Source organism: Belonocnema kinseyi, chromosome 3 (assembly GCF_010883055.1).
Source record: "Belonocnema kinseyi isolate 2016_QV_RU_SX_M_011 chromosome 3, B_treatae_v1, whole genome shotgun sequence".
In the NCBI taxonomy this organism is placed as follows: domain Eukaryota; kingdom Metazoa; phylum Arthropoda; class Insecta; order Hymenoptera; family Cynipidae; genus Belonocnema; species Belonocnema kinseyi.
Window position 1 is genome coordinate 83,227,073 of NC_046659.1, and position 11,182 is coordinate 83,238,254.

An 11,182-nucleotide genomic window follows, 5' to 3' on the forward strand; every position below is an offset into this window, starting at 1 on the left:
AAAATTAAAATTCGAAAATTTTTTCTAAAGCCTCCAGGGGACTTCGTTTTCGCACGAAAAAATTTTATGTGCCCTTATTGCATCCGGACCCACAATTGAAGCAGAGCAAGGTAAATGGTTCTAAGTTTTTTTTTACCAAAATCGTAAATTATCCCTTTTTTACACCTATTTCAGTAAAACATTAGGGGTTTAAACGTTTTAACTATAAAAGTTAGTATTTTTATTAATTGACCAGGGTTATGAGGGATTCTGAATGGAATACTGATTATTACTGATTACCTTCTAGTCTCCAAAATTAACTTAGGCTAGAGATGAAGAAAAAAGAGAACCAAAGAAATAAAGCTTACTCGAATCGAAATTAAGAACCTACAGAAGCCGGGTAGGCGAATATATTTTCAAAATAAAGCAAATGAAAGCATAGAAAGGGCACCTTGAAAGGCGCTTCTAAGAAACAAAGATACGGAGGGCGCATGGACTAAGTTTCGGGATGTCATTGTTAGATGTGCGATCGAAGTGTGTGGTACCACGATTGTTGGAAGAATGTATGACGCTGCATCGTGGAATGATGAAATTAGGGCTACCCATAAAGCAAAAAAGCAAGCGTTCAGGAGAATTTTGAACATCACACGTCTTAGCGATAAAGAAAGAAATAGACGTAATAATGATTGCAGATACACAAAGAAGATACTTAAACGACCAATTAAGAAAATTAAAGATAAAATTAGATGACAAGAGAAGAAGAAAATACAAAACGACTTTGAAAGAAAAAAGTAACTGCTTCATACAAAAATGAAGAGAAATAAAAGTGAAGATTTTGTTAAGATGAAAAATAGTAAAGGGGAAATGCTATATTTAAAAATGCTTATACGTAGGGTAACGAAAATGAAATAGAAAAAGAGTTAGGAAGTCTAAAGTGGGTTTATGCTAAGTAGATCATGCACGGATCAAATATTTAGCTGAAGGCAATCCACAGAAAAAAGTTTGAGCGTAGGAAAAACAGTTTTTTGTGAATTTGTTGACCTAGAAAAAGGTTTAGACCAGGTACATAAGTATAAACTTTGGGAAGTCGTGAATGAGTATGGAGTGAATCTATGGCTCCTACAAGCTATAGAAATGATTTATACAGGCAGCAAAGCGAGTATAAGAGTAAATGAGAAATTGAGTGACTGTTTCGATATTACACACAATGTTTAACAAGGATGCATTATGTCTTTATGGCTATTTACATTATTCATGGGCAAGTGTTTAAGAATGGCTCTTTTCGACAAAGAAGGTGTAGATCTCGAAACAGTAAGGGTACGTGGGTTAGCGTGCGGAGATTATAAGGTTGTTATGGCAGAGTTAATCGAAGACTTGCAAAGAAATCTGAATAAACTGAATGCAAGCATGAAGAGCATAGGCCTCAAAATTAACGCAAATAAAACAAAGACTATGGTGTTTGGAGGAATTAGTGAGAAAACAATATGCAACATTGTACTAAATAATAAGAGAATTAAATACGTTGATAAGCTCGCATACCTTAGTAGCTTATTTACTAGGAACGAGAAGATAGATGGGGTGTTAGGTAGACGCATAAACGAAGGTAAGAAGGTTATTGATAGAACACGCCACCTCTTCAGTAATAAAAACATATCAAATAAAGTTTAAATGGCAATACATAATTCTATATTTGTATCGACTGTACTATACGGTAGCGAGATATTGATCTATCAAGAAAACAATAAGAGTAAAATAATAAGAGTAAAATTAAAGCGATTGACATGAGACTCTTATGCATGATATGCAGGAAAACTATGGCGGGAAAACTCGAATGGAAAAAATGTGTAACGAAATAATTCTCGAAGAATGTGGCACGGAAGAGACACTAGTTAACGCATCTCAAAGAAATTGTTTCAGATGGTCCATGCATGTTGAGTGAATACCAAATGAACGACTAACGAAATAAGTATAGCATGAAAAAGTAAATGGCAGCGTGCCCATATGCAGACCACAGAAATCCAAAAGACGGGAAATAATCTGGAGAAGTATCCCAGGACAGAACAGTATGGCAGTAAATATTTATTAAAAAGAGTGTTAGGAGAGTGAATGACACCTAAAACAAGAGACTTTGGACACTAATGGACCCAAGTGGGGAACCTTACATAACTACTTTGTGAGGATCTTCACTTGGGGTGATTGCTAGAGAGATTGATCGGAAACCTGTGTCGGAGCTGTCTTGAAAAAGAACGTGTTATTTTAATAAATAACACGAGAATTCTAGATTAATCTAAAAATTCTATAACCCCTTCCTCAAATTACTCCCTTCCCCACCGAGTGAATAACGCCTACCCTGAAAGAAGAATGGCTTAATGGTTAAATAATAATAATAATAATAATAAATATTAAAAAATCGAAAATAATTTAAACTAAATAAAAATGCAAAAATATATGTAGTATTTTAGATGATTTCCTCAATGAGCCGAGAAATCTGTTTCAACTTTTTTTGTTGTGATTCTGCATCAGCCAATAAAGAAACTACAGAAAACCTTTGCTTTTATTATATGATTGGCATAATAAATTTAACAACCCGAGGTTCACTTATTATTAAAAATGCCGATAGGAGGCATCATGCGTCTTATCAATTATTCATCTATTTATTTTTGCTCGTTTTATGAGCAATTGGCGAACTAATGTGCATCAAAATAATTTTTTTCCTTTACGCAGAGAGCTTTCACACTATGATAAGTAAAAAAAGATATGATATTTCTTCATGGGAATTCTTGATTCCAACTTATTAAAAACTTCAATGAGAGAAAAAGGAATCGCTTTAATGATCTTAGGGCTGCCTCAATGTTTAATTAAATGATGATATATTACATAAAATTTTCATCGAAAAGTTGTATCTCAGGAATAAATTAACATGATTTAATTTCTTTTGCAGCAGTTTGTAATGAAATGTGCATTATTTCTAATTCCTTGAAGAGAAATCTATTTAAAAACTACCAAAGCTGCGTAATTTGAAAAGAAATATAAAGTGATTTTTAACTTAAATTTTTTTAAGATTCAAAGCATCCAATATTTTTCATTAGATTGGCTAATCGGCCCGAAATTTCGGGAATACTAGTCCATTCCCTTTTCCCACTCACTAAATTTTTCAGGTCAAATAGGCGTCGCCTTTTTTATAAAATAAAATGAATTTTAAAACAAATCAAATCTTTGTTTAGGCAACTTTAGTTTTATGCGTTAACAGATTTTTTAGACTATTAATTAAAAAATGTGTAAAGTTGTGATTTTCGCTGTTTTATTATTATTATTATTTATTATTAAATTTATTATTATTATTATATAACTCAAATGTGTTAATTTTAACGAAAAAATACCACATTTTAACAAAAAATACAATATTTACAATTTAATTTAAGAAAATCAATTTTTAGTGGAAAAATAAACTGTAAACAAATGAGTTGCATTTTCTACTAAATTCATCAATTTGAAGCCAAAAAGACTGCCTAACAAGAAATTGAAATTTTCAACCCAAAAATATTAACTAAAATGATATATTTCATTAAACAAAACGGTTCAATTTTCCATGAAATATATCAATTTTCAAACAAATATATTACGGTTTAAACAAAAAATTGTCACTTATTTTCTTGCTTTGAATATTTTTTTTTCCACTCCAAACAATGTTTCGAAAAATGTATTGTGCTTTAGTGAGATTTCTAAAACTTATTGTTGTTACTTGAAGAAAAAATATGGGAATACATAGTAAAGAAAGGATATTTTAAATCAAAACAATATTCAATTTTTTTACGTTATGTTAATTGAATGATAGGTTTTATCATTGTTTCTTTAAAAAGGATATTTCGAAGTGTAAAAAAGATCATTTTTAAGAAAATCAGGGTTGGCATTTTTTGGCACTCGACTTTTCAGACAAATCAAAACTTCTTGTTTCAACCCTATCGAAAAATCCGACGTAGTACACGACATCGGTAATGACGCCGAAAACTACACAGGAAACGAAGTCAAAAACTACACCGTTAACGAGGTCGGAAGGGACGCCGGAGACGACGCCGGAAACTAGATCGGAAATTAGGACCAGATACGACGTCGTTTCCGGCGTCGTTCACGACTTCGGTTCTGGGTGAAAATTTTTTTTTCAATATTTACTTATAACTATGATACACTGAAAAAAGGTTACTTGTGCCAAATTAATTTTACTTGGCTGAAGTAAGTAAAACTCCCGTTTATTTTCAAAAAAATATTTATTTAAGGCAAATAAATATAAGCACTTTGATGGAAAAAATTATTTATTTCAGTTAAAGAAATTTCAATAGGATTAAGTTAACATTTGAAGCAAAAAACTATCCGACAGATTTTTGGATTTAGTACATATTTACTTAAATTTTTAACTGGATTCTTTCAGCTAACATTATAATCAAAATTGTTATTATTATACATATTTAATTTAAACAAATCAGATAATTTAAAATCTGGATGAAGCTGAAACAGAAAAAGTAAATGAAAAAACTCATGTCCTTCGAGGGTGAAGTCCACAGCGATGACCAAGACGCTATCGCAACATCAAAATTTTAAGATGGAAAACCATATTTAATGCTCATCATAAATGCCAAAGAAATATTTCCTAAAATAAGAAACATGGATATTTAATTTAACAATATATTACTTTAATCTAAAGAAATACATAATTGAAAAAGTTACGCCAAATTAATAAGTGTTTGATTTAAAAAAATAGTTACTTCGTTGGAATACATGTATATTTGTTATAAATGATTTAATTCTAGTAATAAAATAAAACATTTCTTTCAACTTAAGTTATAGATATTTATCTAAACACAATACCTTGCTGATCTAAATAAATGATTCATTGGTATACATGAATGAAACCTTTGTGACAAATAAATATATTTTCAATTTAATTATTATTACTTTGAATGAAATCATTACTTATTTGCTTTAAATTAACCTCAATACTTCATTCAAGCATAAAAAAGTTATTGATTCAAATGCGTCCGAATCAATTTAACGATATGTGTCTGATTTCAATAAAAATTACTACTTTTGAAGAATATTTTCTGAATACAAAGAAATAGAAATCAAGTAAATGCATTCACTTGTTCAAATAATTCTTTTTTTTTTTAGTGAGAAAATAATATTATTATTTAATTTGATTGATAATTTTCATCCTTTATCATAATTAAAATGATAAAAGTGAGTTGCAGGAAATTAAATAACTATATAACTATATAAAAAATGTTTTTCGTTTGAAATTTTTAAGTAACTGTTAATATTATTATTATGTCATAATTATTTGTTTGATGAAATTAATCCTTAAAAAAAAATTTCATGCATTTATACCCATGAAGCATTTATTTAGATCAACAAGATATTGTGTTTAGATAAATATCTATTTATTTATATTTTATTTATGAATAGAATTAAATTATTCATAACAAATAAACATCTATTCCAAAAAAGAAATTTGTTTTTTGAATCAAACATTTATTAATTTGGAGTAATTTTTTTCAATTGAAAATTTTTTAAGATTAAAGAAAAATGTTGGTCAATTAAATATCCATATTTTTTATTTTAAGATATATTTCTTTCGCAATTATAGTGAGAGTTAAATATGGCTTTCTGCATTAAAATTTCAATGTTAAGATAGGTTCGTGTTTATCGCTGTGGACTGCACCCTCGAAGGACACGAGTTGGATTCCAGCTGGACGTGGATTTTTTATATAATTTTTCTGTTTCAGGCTCATCAAGATTTTAAATTATCTGATTCATTCAAATCAAATATGTGTAATAATAACAATGTTAATTATTATAATTTGAGGTGAAAGAATCCAGTTGTTCATGTAAGTATTCATTTGGCACAAGTAACCTTTTTTCAGTGTAACATAGTTATAAGTACATAGGGAAAAAAAAAATTTCACCCGGAACCGAAGTCGTGAACGACGCCGGAAACGACGTCGTATCCGGCCCCAATTTTCGATCTAGTTTCCGGTTTCGTGTCCGGCGTCGCTTCCGACCTCGTTTACGTTGTAGTTTCCGACCTCGTTTCCTGCGTAGTTTGCGGCGTCGTTACCGTTGTCGTATCACAGGTCGAATTTTTGATAGAGCAGACATGAGAAATAACCAAGAAGGAACTATTGAAATCCATTAAAACCTCAAGTTTGGTATTTTTCGGATTGAAAAAAAAAGTTTCAGTTAGATTAAAACTGAGCGAAGCTATACGGGCTTTAGTGAATTAGTGTAATTCGTGTTTTGAAGACTCCGAAGAGTCCAAAATAGATGGAATGCATAAATACAACATTTTTAAATGAATTTCAAACATACATAGAATAGTTAGATGATGTAAAGGTATGGTTCGTGTAAGCCCAGCGTGGAATACACATTTCGTAAAACACACATGTGATTTTTTTACTTTCATATTAGCGAAACGCTAAAATATTACTGTTTTATTATTCAATATCTTAGTTACTGTTAATCAATCGATTATTTCAGGGTTAGTAATAAAGAATTTTCGGTAAAACCAATTGGTCAAAGGCAGTGCTAGTTTAATCTTAGTAGTTTAATGTTCTGTATCTCAATGTGGAATTAAACATTTATTTATATATTTACAATTTATATTTGAGCATCTGATTCATATTTCATCGAATATCTCGACCTCTGAAAATTGATTGCTCTCTACAAATATTGCAGTAACTTGTATTCAAAATCTTTTACTATTGTTCAAGCCCTCAGTTCGACTCAAACTTTAAAAATTAGTCAACATATTTCCCGAAATTATGTGAATGTGAATGTATCTTCAAATTCACATATTTTTTAGGCCAAAATCACGTCAACTGAAGTTTTATTTAAACGCCGAAAGGAACATTCTGAAAAGGATTGTACACGTATAAAAGCTTGTAAAAATGATAGAATTAGTTAGGTTCAAATCAGACTCTGCCTTACCTGATCTCTGTACCATACAATCTCTGTATACATGCAAATGATACATAAGCTGTCTATCGATGCCAGCTATTTCGCTCATTAACAAAATAGGAATAAAGCAAAGAGTTATCTTGTTTTGAACTGGCTCACAGTGGTCAAAATCCCCAAAAAGCTGGCTATAATTCACTAACGTCATCATTTTGGGATGAACTTTCTTACTCGGGGGTTTTAGGGTCGCTGATTACACAGCCACACAAAAAAAAAGTGTGCGGATCTGGTAACAAGACACACGTATTCCTATGGATTTTGGGGCGCTGTATCGTCTAAAAAATTCAAACAACAAAAAGTACCGCAAGTACTCTACACCAACCACATGGAAAAAACCCGTTATCGCGAAGTACTGCTACTTTTGCATGAATTCCGTCAAAGGGTTCAACGCCAAAAATAAAAATAACATTTCGTACATTAATGTGTGCACAGTCACAAGAGCAATTGAAATCAATAAAAATGCACGCCAGACTGATTTAAGCGCTTTAGAAGATGATAGAATGGAAGTTGAAAGTCAACGTCATGAAGACGGTAGTAAAACCAGTGATCGAACAGAAAATATTTCTGATAATTCCGATTAAAATGACGAAAAAGATGACGAATATGGCGTGCATAAAATGAAATTGAAGGTTCCAATATTAGTGTCGCAACTAGAACTGAATGATTTTTATTAGAGATCTTGGATTACCGAAAGACGGCGCTGATGAACCACTTGAAGAAAAATGTGTACAGAGACGAAGAATGGCGACTTTTCATTGATTCGTCAAAACACAGCATTAAGGCTGTCTTACTGCATAACACGAATACTTACGCTCCTATCCCTATAGCTCACTCAATAGTCATCAAAGAAGAATATAGCAATGTTAAATGCTTCTTGAAAAAGTTAATTACACGAATCACAAATAGCAAATATGTGGTGATCTCAAAATCATAACAATGATATTAGGCTAACAATCGGGTTTCATGAGAGAGCCATGCTTTATATGCCTGTGGAATAGCAGAGATCGAGCCAATCATTACAGCAAAAAACATTGGCCCTTAAGAGATTCATTTAAACCTGGTTCTCATAATATAGTATCATCAAACAAAGCCTCGTTGATCCAGAAAAAATTTTCCCCCCCCCCCCCCACATAAAGTCTGGGCTCATGAAGCAATTTGTCAAGGCGTTAGACAAAGATGAACAATGCTGTAAGTATATATCCCTTAGATTCCCTAATGTTTCAGACGCTAAATTGAAAGAAAGAGTCTTTAATGGACCACAGATTCGAATATTGACAAGAGATTCTAATTTCGTGAGCCACATGACGAAAATTGAAATGGACGCTTGGGAAAGTTTTAAAGCAATAAACGCAAATTTCCTCGGTAACAAAAAAAGTCCAGACTACGAGATCCAATCGAGATCTAATCTGAAATTGAAAACAGGGCCCGACCTAGCAAGACTTTTTTGTATGCTCTATTTGCATTAATGTGAATTAATCTAAGAATTCAAAAACCGAAGTCAATTTTTTATTAATTTTTTACTGTTATCTTTGTAATGTCTATTTATGTTATCTATTTTTTCAAGTATTTACATTCACGAGAACAATTCATGTTGTTTTACTGAAATTGACCACTCCATTAAAAAACAATGCACTTTTAAAAAATTGTTTTTATTACTCGTGACGTGCACGCATGTCGATACGTTCGACATGTATATACAAGAAAGGATGAAACAGGCTTAGACAAGCACGTGGTCTTAGATGTCGTTCCCGAACGATTCTAGGATTACCACTGCACTTATTTGAATCTTTGAATGTACTTAATACAAATTTTTTTGCCTTATGACCAGCTTTTTTGGATTTTTGACCACTGTCTGGCTTGTCGTCTATATCATGGATGTTACGTTTTGTAAATTTATAAAAATCTGTTAGCTACAAAATTAAGAAACCATTGGTTTCAAATTTCAGAGAATGGCGATAAATACATTTTTAAAGCTATCTCAGAAGTGCATCAATTCAGATTGTTTACGCATTTCGATAATCCCTTTACATCGAATTGGTTTACATAATTTAGAAAAATTTTGTAAGACAGTATAGTTTTTTGTTGAGTAAACTGATGATCGCTTTTATACTTGTTATAAAATTAGTTATCAATGTCGTTCCATCATGATCTATTTACAAATTACATTCGAGCATTTAATTCATCTTTTATCTGATACTTCTCTCAAATTTATTTCTCCCTGTGAAGATGTTATTTCATGGTATTTCAAAATCTCTTACAATTGGCAAAACCTTGAGTTCGCCTCTGCCTGTAAAATTTATGAACTTATTGCCATGAACCATGTTCTCAGGGTCCTTCCAAGCAAAGATCTAGTCCCTCCCCGTTCTTATAGCTTAATCATCTTTTAGAAAACGTCTAATGATAATGTTACAAAAATAAATCATGATAATCACTACATTTTTATACCAAATTCACGTCAGCTAGCGACTTATTTAAACGTTGATAGGAAAATTCGATAATAGATTCTATAAAAGCGCGTAACGCCTATCGGTCTGGTTAGTCTAAGATCAGACACAACTGATTATACTTTGCCATAGGTAATAATGGCGTTGTATCAACTGATATTCGCTTTTATATTTGCTATAAAATTTGCTATCAACGTAGTTCCATCATTAGCTGCCAACAGGCCACCATCACCACCTGATGACTACGATGATTACACGTCAGATGGTGACCGTTCACCACTAGCACCTTACGTGATTCCGCCATCAGCTCACGGCAACTCAGCACGACCACCATCAATTCACAATAATCAACCACTAGAACCGAACGAAAGCTTCCCCCCAACACCACAAGGCTCTCCGCCTTATGGCTATGGACCATCACCTAGTGGATCTAGATCACCATCATATCATGGATCAGGACCACCATCATTTCAGGGATCTGTACCACCCTCACCGCATGGATCTAGAACACCATCATATCATGGATCTGGACCATCATCACCCTATGGTTATGGACCACCAATACCTTATCATCATGGGCCACCATCATTTCATGGATCTGGACCACCATCGCCTTATGGCCAAGGAGCATTATCACCTGCGGGAGAAGCACCGCCACCACGTGCAAACAGAGAACGGGGTGAATTTAGCTTTGGATTTTGGCATCCGCACGAGCGTCCTATACGTCCAGATGGGCACCTGTTCATGGAAAAGCTCGATTACAGACTTTGTGGTCCGAATGGTACTACTGCTGTCGATGTAATGATTCCAAGTCCCACTGGAGAAAGAATTACTCGAATTGAATTCATAAGTAAGCAAGGCATTTATTCTGAAGGAGAGGAGGTCCAAATAGTAGGTCATACTCGGAACGTTGATCTAGTACATGCAAGGCTATGGAGTAAACCTTACACCGATATTGATTTCACTGTGAAGTATTTTACTTATGATTAAATTTCTTAACTCAATTTGTTCTGAACAAACTCTCGCATGAACTGTTATTGATTTGCAATTATAATTCTATACATCAAAGTATGTAAGTGTCAATCTGATTTTGAGTGATATTTAATTGTAATCATACAACATTGTAAATAAAACTAATTTTCAGAGAAACAGTACATAAAGCTGCATTCCTTTATTTCTTTTATCTTCTTTTATTAGAAATAAGTAAAACCTTCACCCTAGGAGTTAATGTTGAACTGAAAATTGAAAGGATACTTTTTATGCGATTTTTTTGTAAAAAGTATTTTTGGTGAAATTAAAACGATTTTCTTCGAAAACATGTAAAGTTTATATTAAAATATAAAAATAATACGTATAAAAGTAATGATTGCGAACAAAATAACACATTATCATCGGTTAGAGGGTAGTTTTTGGGGCATTTTTGAGGAGATTAAGAGGTAAAAATATGAAATAAATTCATAGGTCACATTCGGGAAAGAGATTTTATAATCTTCCTGGAATAAGCAATTTTTTTTATCTAGGAAGTATTACTATGAAAAATTCGAGGAAAATATATCTTAAAGTAGATAATCTAAGTTTATTACCGTTTCTTACTGTGGGAAGTTATAACAGAATCTTTCACTCTGTTGGAAGACCTGCCCGATTTTGTCAGCTTCTACTTACAGTCTGTCAAGTTAAAGCGTGGGTGGCTTTACTCGCAGTCGGTAAGGTGTATCGACATGATTTTGGTGTCAAAATATTAAGAAGAGCTCCCT